We start from the raw sequence: 18,116 nt of genomic DNA, 5'->3' as shown, positions 1-18,116 counted from the left end.
TTTCAGTTCTGTGAAAAAATCAAGTTTTTTTTAAGCTACAGGGAGCTACTACATATTTAAACTATAAGCTGTAAGTACTCCTCTAAGTCTTACTGTATATTCCAGAAAAAAACCTCTAAGCAACTTCAACGACCACCAAATAGCACGGCACAGGGCACCCGGTTTCTTTTTTTCCCCCAGTCTTTTCCTGCAATCCGTGTGGCAGTGTATTTTACGCCAAAATTATGTCTGTAGACTTAGATCAGGTCAGGCAGTTCTTAACGACCGTTGAGAATCCAGTGTTCAGCGTTCGAAGTTCAGCGCTCAACGGCTGCACTCTGCACTCTGCAGCGCCCCGCCCTGCGGGTCTTTCCACGGTCCACGGTCCACGGTCCCATAAGCTGCTTCCTCCGCTCTGCTCCCTCTGCGCTCGGTCACGGAGACTCCTGGCAGCTCCCAGCGGCTCACAACACACCCAAAACGATTACCGGCAAACGGCAGCTGGCAAACGTTCCAGGGTCCCAAAACGAAGCCAAAACAGCCCCGCAAATACCACTGACGACCTCTGCACTCAAAACGCTTGGACAGCCGAGCGGAGCCTCTCACTGTATTTCTGCACCGCAGACGCCATCTTGCCTCGCCCAGTCATATAGACTTCTGTGGTATTTTTCTTGGATACTGACAATGTTCGTAGCGCTGATGCGTGTGTAGCAGTTCTTGTCCTATAGTTGCATCATTGCTTCCCTGTTATACAAGTCCAAGGGCCAGAGGACCACATTGCCCCCTTTGTCGGACCACCTCACAACTATATCCGTATGATCTTTGATTTTTTTCATGACAGCCGAATACTCTGTTCTTTGGTTATGTTTCAATTTCATAAAGTCATGACTACTTTCAATGGCCAGCTCTTTGATTACTTTATCTGAAAAAATGTCAATGTTATCTTCGGGCATGATCGGACTGAACACAGATTTCAGTTTGAATGGAGTGGGGATAGTTGTGTACAAGTTAACACCTGCCCGGGTTGCTGCTTCGCCAGTACTTATGCTCCCAATTTCATTGTCATTGTCCATTTCAGCCATCTCCCTTAAAAATGACATGTCTGCTACATTCAGATTGTTCATTTCATTGGATGCTGCATCTCCATTTGGTTTGTCTTGTGTTTTATCACGTACGTTAAAAAAATGCTTACGTAGTTTCAAACTGCGTACAAACTGATGCAAGTCTATTCTTGTCTGTGTATAGTTAAAGTTTGTTTCTCTGCAAAACGATAAGCCTAGTGCTAATGTTTGTTCTTCTTTTGGTGTCAAAGCCATGTTAGTTAAGTTGATAACTGTGTTGTTTGTCTTGTGTTGTGCCTGCCCCATCTCCTGTTTTTCTTCCTCCTGCTCCTTGATTGGTAGTCTTGTTTGGGGCTTGATCTTGTCGTAGGGGTCTTGACCGAAGGCTCATCAGGCTTTCTACTCGTAAAAAAGCAAATTCTTGGATCTGTGTTGGAACTTTGCGTATTAGGTTCCCACTTCCCGCTCCTCAGGGTCGGATTCAACTTCAGAGCTAAGTTCGGATTTACTGGGCTCATTAAATTCTTGCTGGCCGCTGCCCATTGCTGATAATTGTTGGCGGCGAATGTTATCAAACTTTCTGGAGAAGGTGTATATCCTGCCACATAGGTAGTCATTCCTATCACGTTGAAATTTATTTGCTTTTCGTTCTTTTATCGTTTGCTCATACTTTACTATGCGGTTTTTAATCTCTGTCAGTCCTTTTTTAACATCGTCTTGATTCGACATACTTTCAAGCTCTTTGTAGATTTCATCTAGTCTGACCAGTATTCTCTCCCTGTCAGACGTGGCGTACTTAATTAGTATCTGCAGCATGTTTTGTAATGACAGGGCGCTGTTATCAGCCCCTTCTTGTAGGATAGCCGGGTGTGGGTTTTTGTAGGTCCGAGCTACTAGAATTCGAAGTCATCTGGGTACACGGTCCACTTCTAAGAACCTTTTCAATGATGTACATTCCCACCATTTGGCCACCTCGTTCCGGCATAGTTTTTCAAAGTCATTTAGTAATTTTCTGAGATCGTTCCCTGCCATTGGAGGTTGTGCTGCTCCACTCGTAGATTGCGCACTGGCGCCCACATCTCTATCACTGAAGATGTCGAGTGCTGCCTCCTCATGTTCCTTAACCCACTCCTCAGCCATCACTGCGGAAAATAAATTGTCTTTGAAACCCACTGCCTGTGGCTCCTGAGAGCTACAGGACTACCTTTCTCAGCAGCCACCTTGGGGAACCTGAAAGACACTGACAGACCACACCAGCAACCTTACCTGGAACTCGGTTGACCTCCGGCAGTCTCGAGGATCAGGGTACTCACGTCCCTGCGGGTTCAGTGCTCGACGTCCCGTGTTGTCGGCTTAGGGGGGCTCTCCGTTTTCCTTGGTTTTCCAAAGATAATCCACTTTGTTTTCCGGCAGCGGAGGGCTCCAGATCGAGGAGGGTCAGCGTAAGGGGCTCCGGCGCGTCCCTGAATATATTTCCATGTGTATATATATATATATATATATATATATATATAGCAGCTCCCAAACACCAGCCAACTGCACACGCGAGCGGGTGCACACAAGGCGGGGGTGTGCCCGCAAACGTAATTAAGGCTCCAAAATCCAAAGGAAATTAACTCCAAAAAGGAATGCAGCACACGCAGGGGTGGTTCCAACATATATATATATATGTGTATATATATATATATATATATATATATATATATATATATATACATATACACACCACAAAATATTTGATAGGTGCCCTGTGGTCCCAGTGTGTGGGCAACCCTATTCAATAATAATGACTTTGATGAGTATTCCCCTGGAAGAGAACTAGGATTAAAGGTAAGTAACTTCTCCATACTCAGCTGCAGGCCTAATACTACATAATCTCTGCTGTTTAGCCGACCACTTTGTAAATATGAGAGAAAATTCACTGGTTACCCGCCAGCCGGCCTAATTGTGTCCACCATTGCTTTCATCATCTCCATATCTCTACTTATGCTCATACTTTGGAACACCTTGGCCCTCAGCTACGCAGGGCACCAGCAGCGGACATTTTTAAGAGTGAGTTGAAAACGTGGCTGCTTGATTCTTAGACTCATTCCTTGATGATGTTGTATGGTATCAGTATTCTCTTTGAGTGCCAGGACACCTCAGCTGAAGTAGCCACATGCTTGACAAATGCATTTGATTGATTGAGGTAAAGGTTTGCTCTGAATTCTGCATTGAGGAAACAATAGATGTAAGCTGTCCCATTTTGCAAGGGATAGATGTTGATAGATGAAACAATAATTCAGGCTCGAGAAGCATAGGCCTGGCAAGATAGGCCTTTCTGGGTTGGGGCCAGATGTCAAAGGCAGAGTCTATGGACTTCACTAAATGGGACTTAAATTATGTTACAGTGAATGGTTACCAGTCCACACATTGCTCATTATAGCCCATCATTGTCTATTGTGGTGGGAAAAATTCTAGCCATTGCCCTGAACAGCCACTAATCATGTCCTTTTCTTAAAATGTAATTTTGTTTTGACAGATCAAATATTTCACAAATATATTTAAATATTTACATAAAGACAAGAAATGCAGTGGGGGAGATGAACCAAAAAGAGGATCGAGATAGGTTATTTCTTTTTCAGGTAGAATATTTACTCTTAGCCCCGCTTTTGAGGTGGGCTTTAAAGCCCCTCATGAATTGAGGTATTGTGGGTCTTGAATTGTGCTGCTTCAAGAAGAACAATTGGTAGTAGCACAATCTGAAGTTTCAGAAGGTAGTTTGTGGGTTGGTTATATAGTTTTATCATCTGGATGTTTGAGGTTGTGAGGAACTGTGAAAGGTAAGAATGTGGCATACCATGCATAACTCCAGATCCAAATATTGGTAATTTATGTATGGCTCTGTCATTATCAGAGGGCAACTAAGACCGTTTATTGTGGGAAGACCTAACTTAAGGGCTCATTAGGATGGCGGATGGACCTGCGTCCGTCCGCCACCCTAGAGGAGGAGGGACCGTCCGCAAGGGCAGCGGCGGTCCCTCCAGTGCAATTAGCATGTGACCGCCAGCCTGGCGGTCACATCCCCAATATTTAACATTGCGGCGGGTGCTGCTTGAAGCAGCACCCGCCGCAAGGTTAAATATGCATGCTTAGCATTTGCATGCACAAAGCGGCAGGCACCGCGCAGTGCCTGCTGCTTCGGGCACGCAAATGCAGGGGGGTACCACAGGTACCCCCCATGTGCACCCCCACCCCCCCAATCACCCTGGAAAGGCATCTGTTTACCGCCATCCTAATATGGCTGGTGGTGTCTGATAGACACCACCAGCCATGTTAGAGCTTTTCCGCCGCGGTCGGAAGGCGACCGCGGCGGAAAAGCTGCGGACCGATTTTGAGACCCACCGCCATCCTAATTTGGCAGTGGGTCTTTTGTGCCTCCCCAGTGGTTTTCCCGCATCCTCTGGGCCGGCGGTGGCTTCCTCCGGCCCGGAGGATGCGGGAAAACCGCGATCGTAATGTCTATCTGGTAAGGTTGAATTGTGTCATTGCATAAAAGTTAGTAGGGGAGAAGAAGTATGGAAAAAGTGATTGCTGAATTAAGGCTATTCATGACATAAGCACTTAACTAGGTTTTGTGCACCATAAAGGAGATTAAATGGAGACTTTTTCCTCAGAATAGAAACTTGCCTCTAACGTCAATTGGCATGATCAATGACCCAAGCCACTTGGTTGGATTAAAGTGAGGTTCTTGCCACAGGGGAACACTAGCATGCTGTCAGATGGAAATATGGGAGTGGAGGAGGCAGGAAAGTCCATCGTCTATTCTCTTAGAGACTCAAGCTTATGGGAGCAGAGAGCTGTGCATTCAAGAAAGTTATATTTACTTGTTTAGAGGAGTACTGTGAGAAATGAGAAAAAACATTCTAATCATCCCTAGATTAATTTTAGAAGCAGCCTAAAATGACATGATATTATAGTGGGCTGTGAACCGTTGCTTAAAGTTGGTTCTGCTAAACTCAGCACCATTGAAATCACCAGACTTTGACTTGTGATTCTCGAGATGTCACTTTTCGAAAGTTTTGCATCTCATTCTAAAACCAGTTATATCTTTGTTCTCCTGTGATTAGAAGTGCAGCTGTTGCTCCTTCAACTGTGAGTGACCACGACTGCAAAATCTTGATCATGACCAACAGGAGGTCATGAAGCTCAATTTTCAGGTCTGATTAGATGAAGAGGGCTAAACAAAGTCATGCTGGTACAGTTATGTCAGTGCAGTAAGGAATGAGTGCTAAATGAAACCAAGGAAAGTGCAAATGCAGTGAAGAAGGAATGAAAATACAGTCTGGATAGGTTCAAGGGAGTGTGATTAAGGTTAGAGTGGGTGAAATACAGGAGGTTGACAAGAAGAACAGTGAGAATCTGTTCACCAAGCGGAATAATGGCACAATGGTCATGAGGCTCAAAGTGTAGTTGCCCACCATCTAGGAGTAGACAGCTTAGTGCTATTAAGGATAGGAGTGCTTTTATCAACAGTGGCCAATTGTGAAAGTATGTGTTTAGCTCTTGTTTCACTCTGTCTTCACACTAGAGCACAATGCTTACATGCTTTTACTTATTTATTTTAGGAAGTTAATGGTGTGTTGACTTTTAGAAAATAAATACATTTAACATGGCCACATTGCCATTTTACTGCATGTGGCATTAGGACAACCTCACAAAATTGAAATATCTGACTAACCACAGTGGAATATCATAGATAGGTCTTGGGATTAGCGAAGAATCAAGGATATAGCAACAGGTTTTGACATAAAAGGGATGGATGGGCTGGAGATCCTCCACACAACTTAAATTTGCTTTCAGTGTACTCTGGAATGTACCTTTTCCATGTCCAAATATCTGAAAGAAAGGTGTCTCAGGTCGTCCAGACGTTTCCTCGGACTTGGATACCAACATGTCTCTCACAGCTTTATATCCATTGGTGATCACCAAAGGGGTATGGCCCGCCCACAGGGTGAATGTATTTCCATAGGTCTTTGCAAGCTGTGGATACAAAACACACAAATGGAGTCCCTACGGATGGGAAAGATCAATGACCACAACACATCCTAAAAAACTGTTTAACATTGCCCTCAAACAATGCCTTATCCACATTTCCATTCATCTGCTGTCTTTATTCAGCAGTCACCTCTACCAACCATCCTGAGTTCATTGTCCTTTGTAAGATTCTGAACTGTACTCGCAACAAAGCCCAAATGTCAGTTTCCTAAGATTTGTTTCTCCTTCTCTTTAAGCCACTTTTGCAGTTTGAATTCAGACAGCCGGTTCCGCTGTAGTCACCTCAAACTCACCGCCTCTCACCAAAGTTGGTATGCGATGGTGATCTACTTTTGAATTTTGGCCAAAGTCTGACTGTCTGCCATAAGAGTTGGTAGAAAGCAAGCAGAGATCAGAGAACAAGGGAACTCTAGATCCAGGCCAGCAAATATGGGGACTTTGTCTTGACCTCCTGCTTGCCGAGCTATAAATTCATCAAATCAGGGGCATCATCTTGTAGTGTAGTTCCTATATTCCCAATAGGCTCTGCGCATTGGAATAATATAAACAGCAGTGTAGACGTAGGACTGAGGTGGACTAGGTCTCTACTGACTATATTAGACTTAATTAGTTTTGCCAGCTAGCTCAGAAGTCACTAGAAACTTTCTCGAATAAACAAAGAGGAGTCTAACTTCCCTGGATAGACAAGAAGGGATTAGCTTCTGACAACCATATAACATGACAACTTTGCTCCCTCAGAATAAGAGTGTATCTCTAGAGTCGTGTGAAAACAATAGACAATTATTTTACTCAGTCAATCGTGCATACTTAGTTTCACCAGAGTGCAGAGAATAGAGAGACGGGCGTTTTCAGTAAAAGGTGTTATTTATTGAGCAGTCTTCTTTCTCATGCAAGAGAAATTAATTGCCACAATTGCAATACTTAGTATAAAGTAAAGTGCGTACAGTAAAAGGATTATTATAAAATAATACTGTAAAAGCATTGATATGGTTTCTTAGCCATATGGTACTTTAAAATGGGGAAAATATATACATACATATATACATTGACTAACGTACTCAACTGGTGCTTCTAAATACGCCTACCCTGGTGTACCTGACCTAAGCCTAATACGTGGGAAGGAGTAAATAAGTAGCAGTTTAAGTTAAGTTGGTTTTGCCAAGAATCTGAATCAAGAATTCTCTTTAAGGGTTTAGTCAGCTCCGTATCTGGGTAATAGAAAGCAGGAGGTCTGGTATCTCTCTCAGGTCTCGATATCCCAGCAACCCGCAAGGGCGGCTGAAAACACCGGAGCTGGATTTTCTCGGCTGGAGAAAAAGACAGCGTCTTTCTCAGTGCATCAAAAGGGAGGGGCGGCGTCCGTGGGCTCTCGCATCAGCTGGGCTCTCGGGCAAGTAGATAGCCGCTCTGCTCCAAACCGCCGTGTGTTTGCTTAAGGCAACGTTGGTATATTTATACCTGAAAGGTGCCGGGTTTGACGTAAGGTTGGACATAAGACGTCACCAAGAACCAACAGTTCTTTCTGACTCTAGGAGTTCTTGTGCAAATCAAAACAAGAGCAGGGGGATTTCCCGGGCTGCTGGAGGCTTGGTTTGTTTAAAGAACGCGTTGTACTTTCTAGGAGTCTAGAGGAGTAGCCATGCTGTATTTGGACTGCATGGGTTGTTACTAAATATGGATATGATTCTTATGCCTTTATAAGGATATTATTTATTATAACCACATAAGGGCGTAAATCAGGAATATTGAATTAGGGTCCTAGATAGAATTACAACACCCACTCCACGATCTAATGTCCCTCATTACTTAAAACTAAGCAATAGTAAACATATAATGGTGCATGTGTTTTCCAACCCACCACAAAATACATAATTCGCATTTGAAATGGTATATGGTAAATACACGAAAATTAGTATTGGTACTGTACGCTTTCAAGCAGTGGTATCATTCAGTTAAAAAATGCATATATATATCAGCTGAATGAATTGCGAGAATTTACACATGAAATGGCTCTTAATACAGAAGAGAAGACCATTCCATCACATAATAATACAAATGCTGTACATGTGCTAGAGGCTGAGGTAAAATATTGTCTCTAGAGTTCCTAAAATAGAAGCTCTGTTCTCTAAGAATAGTTTTACTTTAAGCAGGGTACATGTGCCAGAAAAAGGTAAATATTTTGGAATTGAGAAAAAAAGTAATTTCGCTCTTAAGGGGAAAAATAGTTCCAATTGTTTTCAAAAGCTTTTGTTTATCAAAGCTGAAGGCCGAATTCAGAGTTCAGGGAACGCTGTGTGCTTGTTGCTTAAAAAGTTATTCTTTCTGTTCAGGGGAGAACATCATTTCAGACAGACTCGCAAAAAATTGGTCTACGACATCAGGTGAAAGTTCGACCAAGTTTGAAAATGCCGAAACAGTGCAGTCGCAAGAATGATTGCTATCATCGATGTCAGGATCAGCAATGCTCACTGAAGGTTGTACCTGTGTGATGCTGCTCTCATCTCATACTCCACTGCCACATACTCGTAGTGGTGAAGTCTCAACGAATGGCGTCATCAGAATAGGTAGCCGCTGGGGACAACACGATGCATGAGCCGTTACAGGACCCAGCAAGGTATCTGTATCCATTGGTACTGCTGATGGTAGTGTAAGACAGACGTCCAACACACATTCTTCTCGGCATAGCATACATCGAAGCACAGGTAAGATGCAATTTTGCCAGATAGGTCTGAATGAAAGAAACCAGGTCATATTCAGATCTCTTAGCCGGGCTAATCCAAGGACTTTAGTTATGCGGTCCCGATAGCGTATAGCTTGGATCGTTTCTTCCATTGTTGCTGGAGTCTTGTCTGCGACTTGGCTTGCCATATCGGAGCAGAAGAATCAAAAATAAAATTCCTGCCACTAGTCCCAAAAGTAGAGGTAGGCCGCCAAAGACAGAATGGACAAAATTGGGGAAGATGCCCAGAACTGTTTCAAAAGGTGTTAACAGTCCCAAAAAAATTGTCTTAAATACATGTGCGAAGCCTCTGGTATCTGACATGTTTAGCATTAGGCTTAGAATTTCTACAAAATGCGCGGGGCAATTTGTTGATAAAAGGGAATGTATCTCTGCCGTTGTCCTTGCGACTTGCAGATCATACGTTTCCTTGGACGAGGTCAAAGGCACAGTTGTCTGTAAAAGAATAGACTTCATTCTGCTTAAAGTATCAATTCGAATAGAAGAGATATTCAAACGAGGCCATATTGCCGCCTCCATATCTGGAGTGCTGTTTGGATACAATACTTGCATACAGCAAGTGACCATGGAACTCACGCTTACGAGATAGGCTTTCCCTGGCACCATGCCACAACAGCTGTGGTCATTTATTAGAATATAGCTCCCGTTAGAAAGCTGTCTAAAGAATGGCTCTATCTGTGTTGCAGGAGTGCCGTGCAGGTGACATGAAAGGTTATTCAAAGACCCTTCGCAGGCTCCATGCAGGTTAATGCCTTGACACAGGAGTGTACAGCTTAGTGATCTTTTACAATTTTTACCACTAAGAAATACATCCTTTTTCTTTTCACTGTAACATTTGTGTGTATAAGGTAATTTCCATGTTGACTTGATGTACCCTTTACCCAACCTTTCATACTGGCCCGCTGGTATATATTCTTGGCAATATTTAAACTGGAAAGTTGTTATCGGAATTGTGAATATTCCGTGTATTATCCATTCAATGACAGGTCTTTCTGACATGGTAATATCTCAAGTTTTTCAATGCTCAGAATCGTATAGTCTGCTCCTTTTTCTGCCAAACTGATTTGTTTATCAGTAAGGTTAAAGATAGAGAATAATGACGTTGTGTTGATTAAACGCCATGGTACGTAGCCTGAACGCAGATTTTGCCATGTCCAGCCAAGCTGTATAATAGAACGTAATTGGGACTGACCATGTTGTAACATTAGTAAGTCCTGCTCTATGATATCAATAGCAGATGATACAATACAGTCCAGTGAATATATTCTGGAGGACAGAGTCATTAACCTATTGTCCACAACAGAAAGTGACTTTTCCAAATTAATACGATCAATTTCTCGTATTTTTTCTGCTGTTTGAATTTGCATTACTTTCCAAGCTTCGTTGTACGCAGCGTATATACCGGCCGCTATGAAACGTTTTTGACGCTGTTTGCGTGGTCCCAGAATGAAATCACGCAAGTCAGCACCGTCTTTAAGTAAAGTCAAGTGTTGCTTAATTTCTGCCAGTGTGGATTTTTGTAGCCATTCGAGGCATAGTTTCCCTACACTGTATGTTGTAACTATCCTTGGATGTTGTTTCTGCGAGTATCTTGGGTCTGGCCTGGTCATTTTGAACCCCTGTATTTTGTTCAGGAATCTATCTTGACAGTTATTTGTGTCTGTGGGCCAGATCAACCATTTGTTCTAATCAGGATGTGTTCTGTTTTGGTGTAAAATATGGGATACGTCTATCTCCATATCAGTAGTGCTATTACTATCAGGTATGGGCTTTGGAATAGACGGTTTGTTTAAGTCTTTAATCTTGGCTAGGCCAAGACAGGCTGTTTGCTGAATGGTGTCATGCAGGAATATTAATTGTTCTGGGATCATGCAGGATCTAAATAATGATTCTAAACCTTGGACCTGCCATTCTTTTGTACCCCAGATGGTCTTTGTTTCAATGTTGTTTTTCCAGAATTCAAAACCAAATGTAATCATTTTTTCATAAAATGTTTCAGAATAGATCAATTTAGTATTTGTCAGCATTGTTTTCATTCCTGTTTAATTGAACATTTTAAAATAAAACGTTTCTGCATCACTTGTGTTAAACCCTGAGAAGTATGGGAATTTGTCATAGAATGTTTTTGAGCTGCTTTTAGGTGGTGTTGCACAATGTTCCCATTGAATATAATTAAAAACATTTCTAGGCTGTGCAGATTTATGCAAATAGTGATGACCAAAATGATTATAGCAGTACATTTCTTCATAATTTGATAAACCCTGTAAATAATCATGTTCTGTGAATTTTGCTGACATTACTAAATCTGACATCATATTGTTAATATTTTCAAAGTCCCAATCATCAGAAAAAGTATTTGGTTTTACAAAGTCACTTAATGAAAACTTGAACTGATGTAGATATTTCAAGAGCTCAATCGGGCCAAAAATGTCAAAATCAGTTCTGTCCCATGCTACCCCGCCGGGTATTGGATTGGCTGTGACGTTTACTGATGACAGTTCTCTTTTCTCGATGTGAGATGACTTGTGAGGCTTTAGGACCAAGTTGATGCTCTGACTTGCTGTGTCCATTGTACTGTATTTTCCTTCAATGAATTTTCCCAAACAAAGAACCATGATGAGCCAAAGCAGGAGGAAAAGTACACCTAACACAATCCAAAATTCAATCCATGGAGAAATTAGATAGGTTTTTTGAGTTGATGAAAGAGTTCAGTTACTTTGTCTTTGAAAGTTTTTGTTGCTGGCGTTTCTTCATGTTCACTTGGATCATCGTAAAAGTCATCAAAATTGATGAAGTAGCCAGATGCAGGTCTGTCAATTGTTGGAATTGCTTCCGGATTTTCATTTGCTTTTGAATTTTTCTTTGTTTCATTAGCATAGTCTGAGGCTACATCATTGTAGGCTGGTGTTTCTTGACGAACTGTTGCAATTTGGGTTTCAAGAGGCACAAGTTCCATGGCTTTATTGCATATTCCTTTTTTATTAACTGCAGGTTTATCAAAAGTGATTAGTCTCTCAGTTTGAACCTCTTGTATTGTAGCAAATTTTGGTGTTCTGCTATTTCTTGGGAGTCCACTGGGCCTACTACTTATTATTGGCCACATGATTGTGGTTTTACCAGGTCGATGGATACAACTCGGTTCTCCTTTTTATCAGCAAGGGGCGGTAGTACAACTGATCTTGTTCCGCTGACAGCTAAGACAGGTACTGCTTTTCTGTAAGAAGGCCCAAATTCCTTCTTTACCGCGATCTTCTCTCTGACCAGATCCCCAATCTTTGGAATTCAGACAGGTCTTGCTGGGACAGGTGGTTTTTCTTCAGTGGCTGTTGGCTGTTGCTTTAACTTTATGTTGCTCAGGTTTCGTCTTGTTTCATTTAAGTCCTGTAAAACAGCCAAACGGTCTTTGATATCAAAGCATTTTTCTTCTACCACTGAAGTTTGACTATCAAGGTCCTGGATATGCATCTTAGTACCGAACAACAGTTCGTACGGACTGAGACCTTTTAGAGAATTTCTTGGCAGATTATTAAGACTACGTTGGACACTTGTTAAATGTTGGACCCACCCATCACCCGAACCTAATACCCTTGCCCTTATAGATTGCTTTATGTCCCGTTTTTTTCTTTCCACTACCGCATTTCCCTCAGGATGGAATGGACAAGAGTACCGCAATGCAATGCCCATGCTGGTCATGGCCTCTTTGTAAGCGCTAGAGCTGAACGCAGGACCCTGGTCAGAATGTAGCATGCCAATTGCGTATGTGCCGATAAAGACTCGGAAATCTTTTATAACAGTTCTGGCGTCAGCCGAGTGCTGGTGTCTACATATTAAGTGAATCTAGTCTTAAACATAAATGGGACGCATTTCTCCTATTGGATTTCTGCGTATAGATAGCCTTATGCTTTCTAAAAGAAGGGTCCTGGCAATACTCCGGTCGGTTCGCGACTGCGATCTCTGTTGCAGTTTGGACAGCCCATTGCAAATTTATGAAATTGCAGGCTCATCCCCGGCCACCAGTATTCTGATTGTAATTCTTTAAGAGATTTCAAGATCTCTTGGTGCCTTAGACCCAATCCCATATGTGCGTCTGCTATTAAAAAGACTCTCCTGTTCGTGTTTGGAATTACTCTATCTCCCACTCCAAGGATTCGAGCAAAAGGAACGGAGTTTGCATCAATTATGTATGTATAAGTGAGTGGATAGTTCAGAGGTAATGCTGTATGATCGCCTTTCAAAGACGCTTTTACCGCCAGCATAGTTTATCCGTCTATGTATTTATCTGAACGCTTTTTTGTGGCTACTGAAGCCGGTTGAGCCGCTTCCGCTGTGGCTCTGTGAGCCAATGAATTCCCTGCAACGTGAACGCCATCACGTTGATGACTCAGTGTATTTATCACGTGAGTCTTTTGTAGTTCTTTCTGCAAAAGAACTACCTGTGCCCAAAGCTTTTTATGCTTTATTGTGGCACCTGTGTCATCTTTGTAATCGTTTTGAACCCAGTTCTGCAAGTCATTATTGTAAGATTTGACGCAGTAATGCGAATCACACACTATTAGTGTGGGGAATTCGCGATCGGCAATATCCAGCGCCATCTTAAATGCTAGTAGTTCAGTTTTTTGAGCCGAACAATCTTTTACTGATTGAGTTATAGTGACAAGTGGTCTCAATTTTCCTTCGTGCCACCGGCATTTAACAACCGCCCACGCAGCACTGTAAGCTTGTTTACCCCCAATTGCGGGTTGTGCTGATCCGTCTGTATATATTATACAGGCGTACTGTTCTAGAGGCAGAATTTCGATTGGCAGAGGATATTCTTCTTCATATTTTAAATTTTTTAGTTTTTTCATTTTCGGGTCGAAATAGTATTTTACGTCTTCTGCAGCAAGATAATTTTCTCATTGTATCCATTTTGGATCTAATGCCACGGTAGTCAAATTGCGTGGGCTTGTTAATGCCTCAAGGGCTGATTCTGCTGTTAAAACAGTTATTCTTCTGCCTTGGGCTTGGGCTCTTTCTTTTGCTACAGCAGTTTGAACCGCTATTAGAATTTTTTCAGTACAACTGAATTTCATTTCAGCTTGTGTGTACAAGTGTGATTTGTAAGCTATTGGTACCGTTTCTCCCTCATTAGAGGTCAGGTACGTGAATCCGCATCTTCCTGGGATGACTCGGATTACAAGGTTGCGTATGTTTTCGCGTTTTGCAGTTTTGTTTTAGCTAACATGTCTGTTTGTAATGATCTTAAAATTGTTGTGTGTTTCTGAGTACAATGGATTTGTTTCAATCAGGTTTTATTAATTAATAGAGAGGTTTAACCCTCTATGCATAATTTAGAATGTATGTTCTTCCGAAATTCAGGAAACCTAGTATTGATTGTAAGTTCTTCAGCGTTTTAGGTGCTTGGAGTACAGCACACTTCTCTAAGAAGTTGTCTGCTAGGCTCTTGCAATCACTTGATAATTCATATCCTAAAAATAGGACAGTTAGATGGGCAATTCGTGACTTTTTTTTTTTTTAAAGACCTTTATTGATAGAAATCGCAATTACAACACAGCGAAGAGCGCCAGGGCTCGCAAACACAGTACATTGTAATACAGAAACGCGAAGGATCTGGTCCAGGAGTACAGAGGTCTAATTTTAAAGGTGTGCGTTCCAAAGGATAGACAAGAGCAGGATAACATAGCACAACAGGGTGATTCCGGCCTGTAATAATCAGGATAGCCAATTGCACAATACAACAAAAACGCCAGAACCGCTGCGCACCACCTAGAAAAACGTCTAAACCCCGAAAAGAGAAAAAAGAAAAAGAATAGAAGGCCCATAGAACCAAAAATAAAAACAACCCCCCCCCCATCCACCCCCCACCCTGCACCTCTGCAGCTGGCTACGGCCTTCCCCCCCCCTAGCAGTGTGCCTGTCGCCCAATAAAAGGAGTCCCGAAATGAAGAGAGTAAGAGAAGAAACCTAATCTAAGCTCCCATGAAAGGAAAAGCGGGGAGGAGTCCACCACCCGTCCCCCGGCTCCACCCTCCCGTAAAGCCAACAGCACTAAACATGACGTCCGGCGGCAGCAAGCATTACAAGCAAGAGAAGTTAGAAATACAAAGACAGCCCACATCGTAAACAAGGATAGCGATCCACATCCCACATGTCTGTCCCCAGCATCACCCTCCCATGGATCAATAGGGATGTAGAGTCCGGTGCCAAAAAACATTACCAACAGAGCAATTCACAAGGCACAAAGCCGGCACAGTGCATAGACAAAGAAATCAGCACATCACATATCTGGCTCGGTCAGCAACGAGAAACCCATCAGTCAATAATAGGAAGCGTTCATCCCTGTCCCGTTTTTTCACGTGCACCACAGTTTACTAAAGTGTCCCCAAAAAAACGCGAACATCAACCCAAAATTGGCAAGTCGGTACAACCACCCAATCATGGCAGCTACGCTCAAACCCAATGATCCCATCCCGGGCAAAGAATGAACCATCCCCATGTCACAATGCGGAGCCGAGCCAGGAGGGAAAATGTCAACATCCGACAACACCCGAGGCGACCCCCGGGCAATGGGGAGTATGGCTAAGGGCAAGCACTCCCGTCGCGATTCCAGTCCGAGGTCTTCACATCGCCCCAGGCATGCAACATCCGCAGCATTAAATTTTTCGAGGTCCGGAGATTCAGATCCGCCATTGCGAAATAGGGCAGCCATCTTGATGGAGACGGACGAGGAACAAGAACCATCGAAATGTACCTGCGAATCAGCCATTCGCCATCTTCCCAGTGCACACACGATATCATCAACCTTATCGATCAGGGTTTGAGCAGAGTGCGCCAGAACGTGACGGAGGGAGAGAATAGCAGCCAGAAGATCGCCATATCCCAAATCTCCACCACTCTCCCCTTCGAGTGCGTCCCCTTGCACTACAATTCCGCCACCACACTGCAGCACAGACTTCCCCAGGCTGTGTTCCATCATGGCCGCCGTTTGCGTGGGGGTAGACACTCCGAAACAGGTCAGGGTACTCAAAAGTGGGAAGCCAGAGTTCCACGCACTATAATGTTGACAAACGATGCCAATATGTTGCCACAAGCTTAAGACCCATGGAGACGCCGTCTTGTAAAATATAGCGGGAGCAGAAATTCTGGAGCCTCCCGTCGATTGCGGAGCTCCACGAAAGCCGTTTCTCGGCAGCCAGCAGATAGGGCACTTGCAGCCGTGCGGTGCCCCAAACGAAGCGCCAGGCACGATTCGACCCGTACCTGTAGTACAGCAGGGCGTGCGTGTTGAAGTTCGGCTGCCTCGCACTAAGAAGGATCTGACCGGCTCACAGCGGTCGCTGGCATCCCGAGTCATGCACTGAGCGGCCGGCCTCACCATCCACTCGAGGCCCCGGTCTGAGAACTGCTGCAGGCCGCATATTGCAATCAGTCATTTCTCCCGCAAGCGAAGACGGTACAGCATCAGGATTTCTCCACAGGTCGCCGGACATCATCACAATCAACAATCCGCCATGGCGGGCCAGGATAGACGGCAGGATAGTTGCAAAGAAGGAGATGATCCTCGGAGCCGAGGGACTGAGCGTCCTACCCGGACGCCATCTTGGCTCCTCCCCCTAATTCGTGACTTTTTAAAGTTGAATTTGTAACCCTCAGCTGCGAACCCAAGTATTATGGTGTTCACTCTTTTCAAGTGAGTATCCAGGTCATCATCTGTTAGATAGATGTCGTCGACATAGGATAATGCCTCGTCATCATATATTTGTAGTAACTCTGTTACTCTTGCTGAGAATAATCCTGGGCTATTCTTGAATCCCTGTGGGAGTCGACAGTAGTGTTTTTGCGACCCCATTATTGAGAACGCGGTCAAATACCTGGTCTCAGGTGCAATGTTTTGACAAAAGAATCCATTAGAGATGTCTAATGTCGTTTTGTATTTTTTGCGCATGATGTTATTCATTAGTGCTGCACTGTGTGAGTTTTGTACTGCAAAAGTTTTGCAACATGAGTTAAGGTGTCTGTAGTCCAAAACTAGACGATATGAATCGTCTGGCTTGGAGACAGGAAACAAAGGATTGTTCATTTGTGAGGTGCATGTTTCAATCACCCCTTGGTATTCAAGTTGATCTAAGATCTCCCTGACTTGCTTCTTAGCTTCTTGTTTAATTGGGTACTGCCTTTGTGCAGTAGGTTGACATTTTAACTGGATTTTGTGAGGAGGAGAGTCCTCATCCCATCCTACATGGTTTTTATATAATGCAGGTGCTTGAGCAATGCCCATTTTCTTGCATATGTATATTTTTTATGAATTGAAATATGATTTGAGAAGGCAGGCATAATCATTTCTTCGCCATGAGGGCACTCCCTGACAAACTCTGGTGGCCAGTCTTTTTCAGCTAAAAGGATGTCATAGCCTTTCGAAAGGTTATCCCAAAAGAGACCCCTTACTTTCCTAGTCTTGTCCCCCTCTATACGTAATGTTATTTCGTATATTTTATGAGGTTTGCTAATTCTGGTATCTGCAGTTTCCACTTGAATGTATTCATTCGTGTCTCCAGAAGATTCATCAAGATCTTGCGAGCTATGGTCACTTCTGCTGCGCTGTCTAGCATTGTCTGGGCCCACTCTCCGTTTTTCAGTTGTGTCCTCAGTATCCTCGGCATGTTTTATTATTTTAATACTGGCTACCTTCTTTCTTGGAAATTGTAATTTTTTACTTTGATGAGCATGTTCCTTGTCTTTGGACTTGACGTGCTCCTCTTTGTGTTCTGACCGTCCTCTTCTTTCCGATTTCTGTGAGGAAGTCTGAAAAGATCGAGAGGGACGTGTATCAATATCTTGATATCTGTCAGGTTTTCTCAATTTATCCCTATCTCTAAGGTTGTATCTTTTCTCAGAGGGCTCCCTCTGGGGAGACTTGTCACCTCGTTCTGGAGATCTATCTCTTCGTGGAGGAGACTTTCCTCTGGACTGGAATCGTTTTTCTCTGGGAGTGGATTGCTTATTTCCATCCCAAATCTTTTTTGGAGTGTTTAGATTATTTTTAATAAATGTTTTTTCAGGATTTTCGAGTAGTTGGGGTTTTAATGGTTTCCCACCCAAACTATCTCTACCTAGTTCTTCCTACGATTTGTCTATGATTCTGGCAAGTTCAAAAGGTTGTTCTGCTATATCTGTTTCTTTCAATTTCTGGTGGATCGCCACAGATGCTACTTCTCTTTTTATGTTGGCTAACAATAGAGCCGAGACCTGCTTGAAGTCTTTCAGTAATTTCATACCCAGAGTTAAAGCAGGTTCTGGAC

General features: G+C 43.2%; 1 pseudogene across 1 annotated transcript in view; it reads right to left on the bottom strand.

Moving 5' to 3' along the window:
* Positions 1-18,116, bottom strand: part of LOC144790702 (cytochrome P450 2D28-like) — a 398,581-nt pseudogene that overhangs the window by 253,552 nt on the left and 126,913 nt on the right. Inside the window, exon 2 of the transcript XR_013602251.1 lies at positions 5,900-6,062. The product of XR_013602251.1 is annotated as a cytochrome P450 2D28-like (transcript). The remainder of the gene's footprint in view (positions 1-5,899; positions 6,063-18,116) is intronic.

This window comes from Lissotriton helveticus, chromosome 11, assembly GCF_964261635.1.
Source record: "Lissotriton helveticus chromosome 11, aLisHel1.1, whole genome shotgun sequence".
In the NCBI taxonomy this organism is placed as follows: domain Eukaryota; kingdom Metazoa; phylum Chordata; class Amphibia; order Caudata; family Salamandridae; genus Lissotriton; species Lissotriton helveticus.
This window is presented reverse-complemented; position numbering and strand designations above follow the sequence as displayed.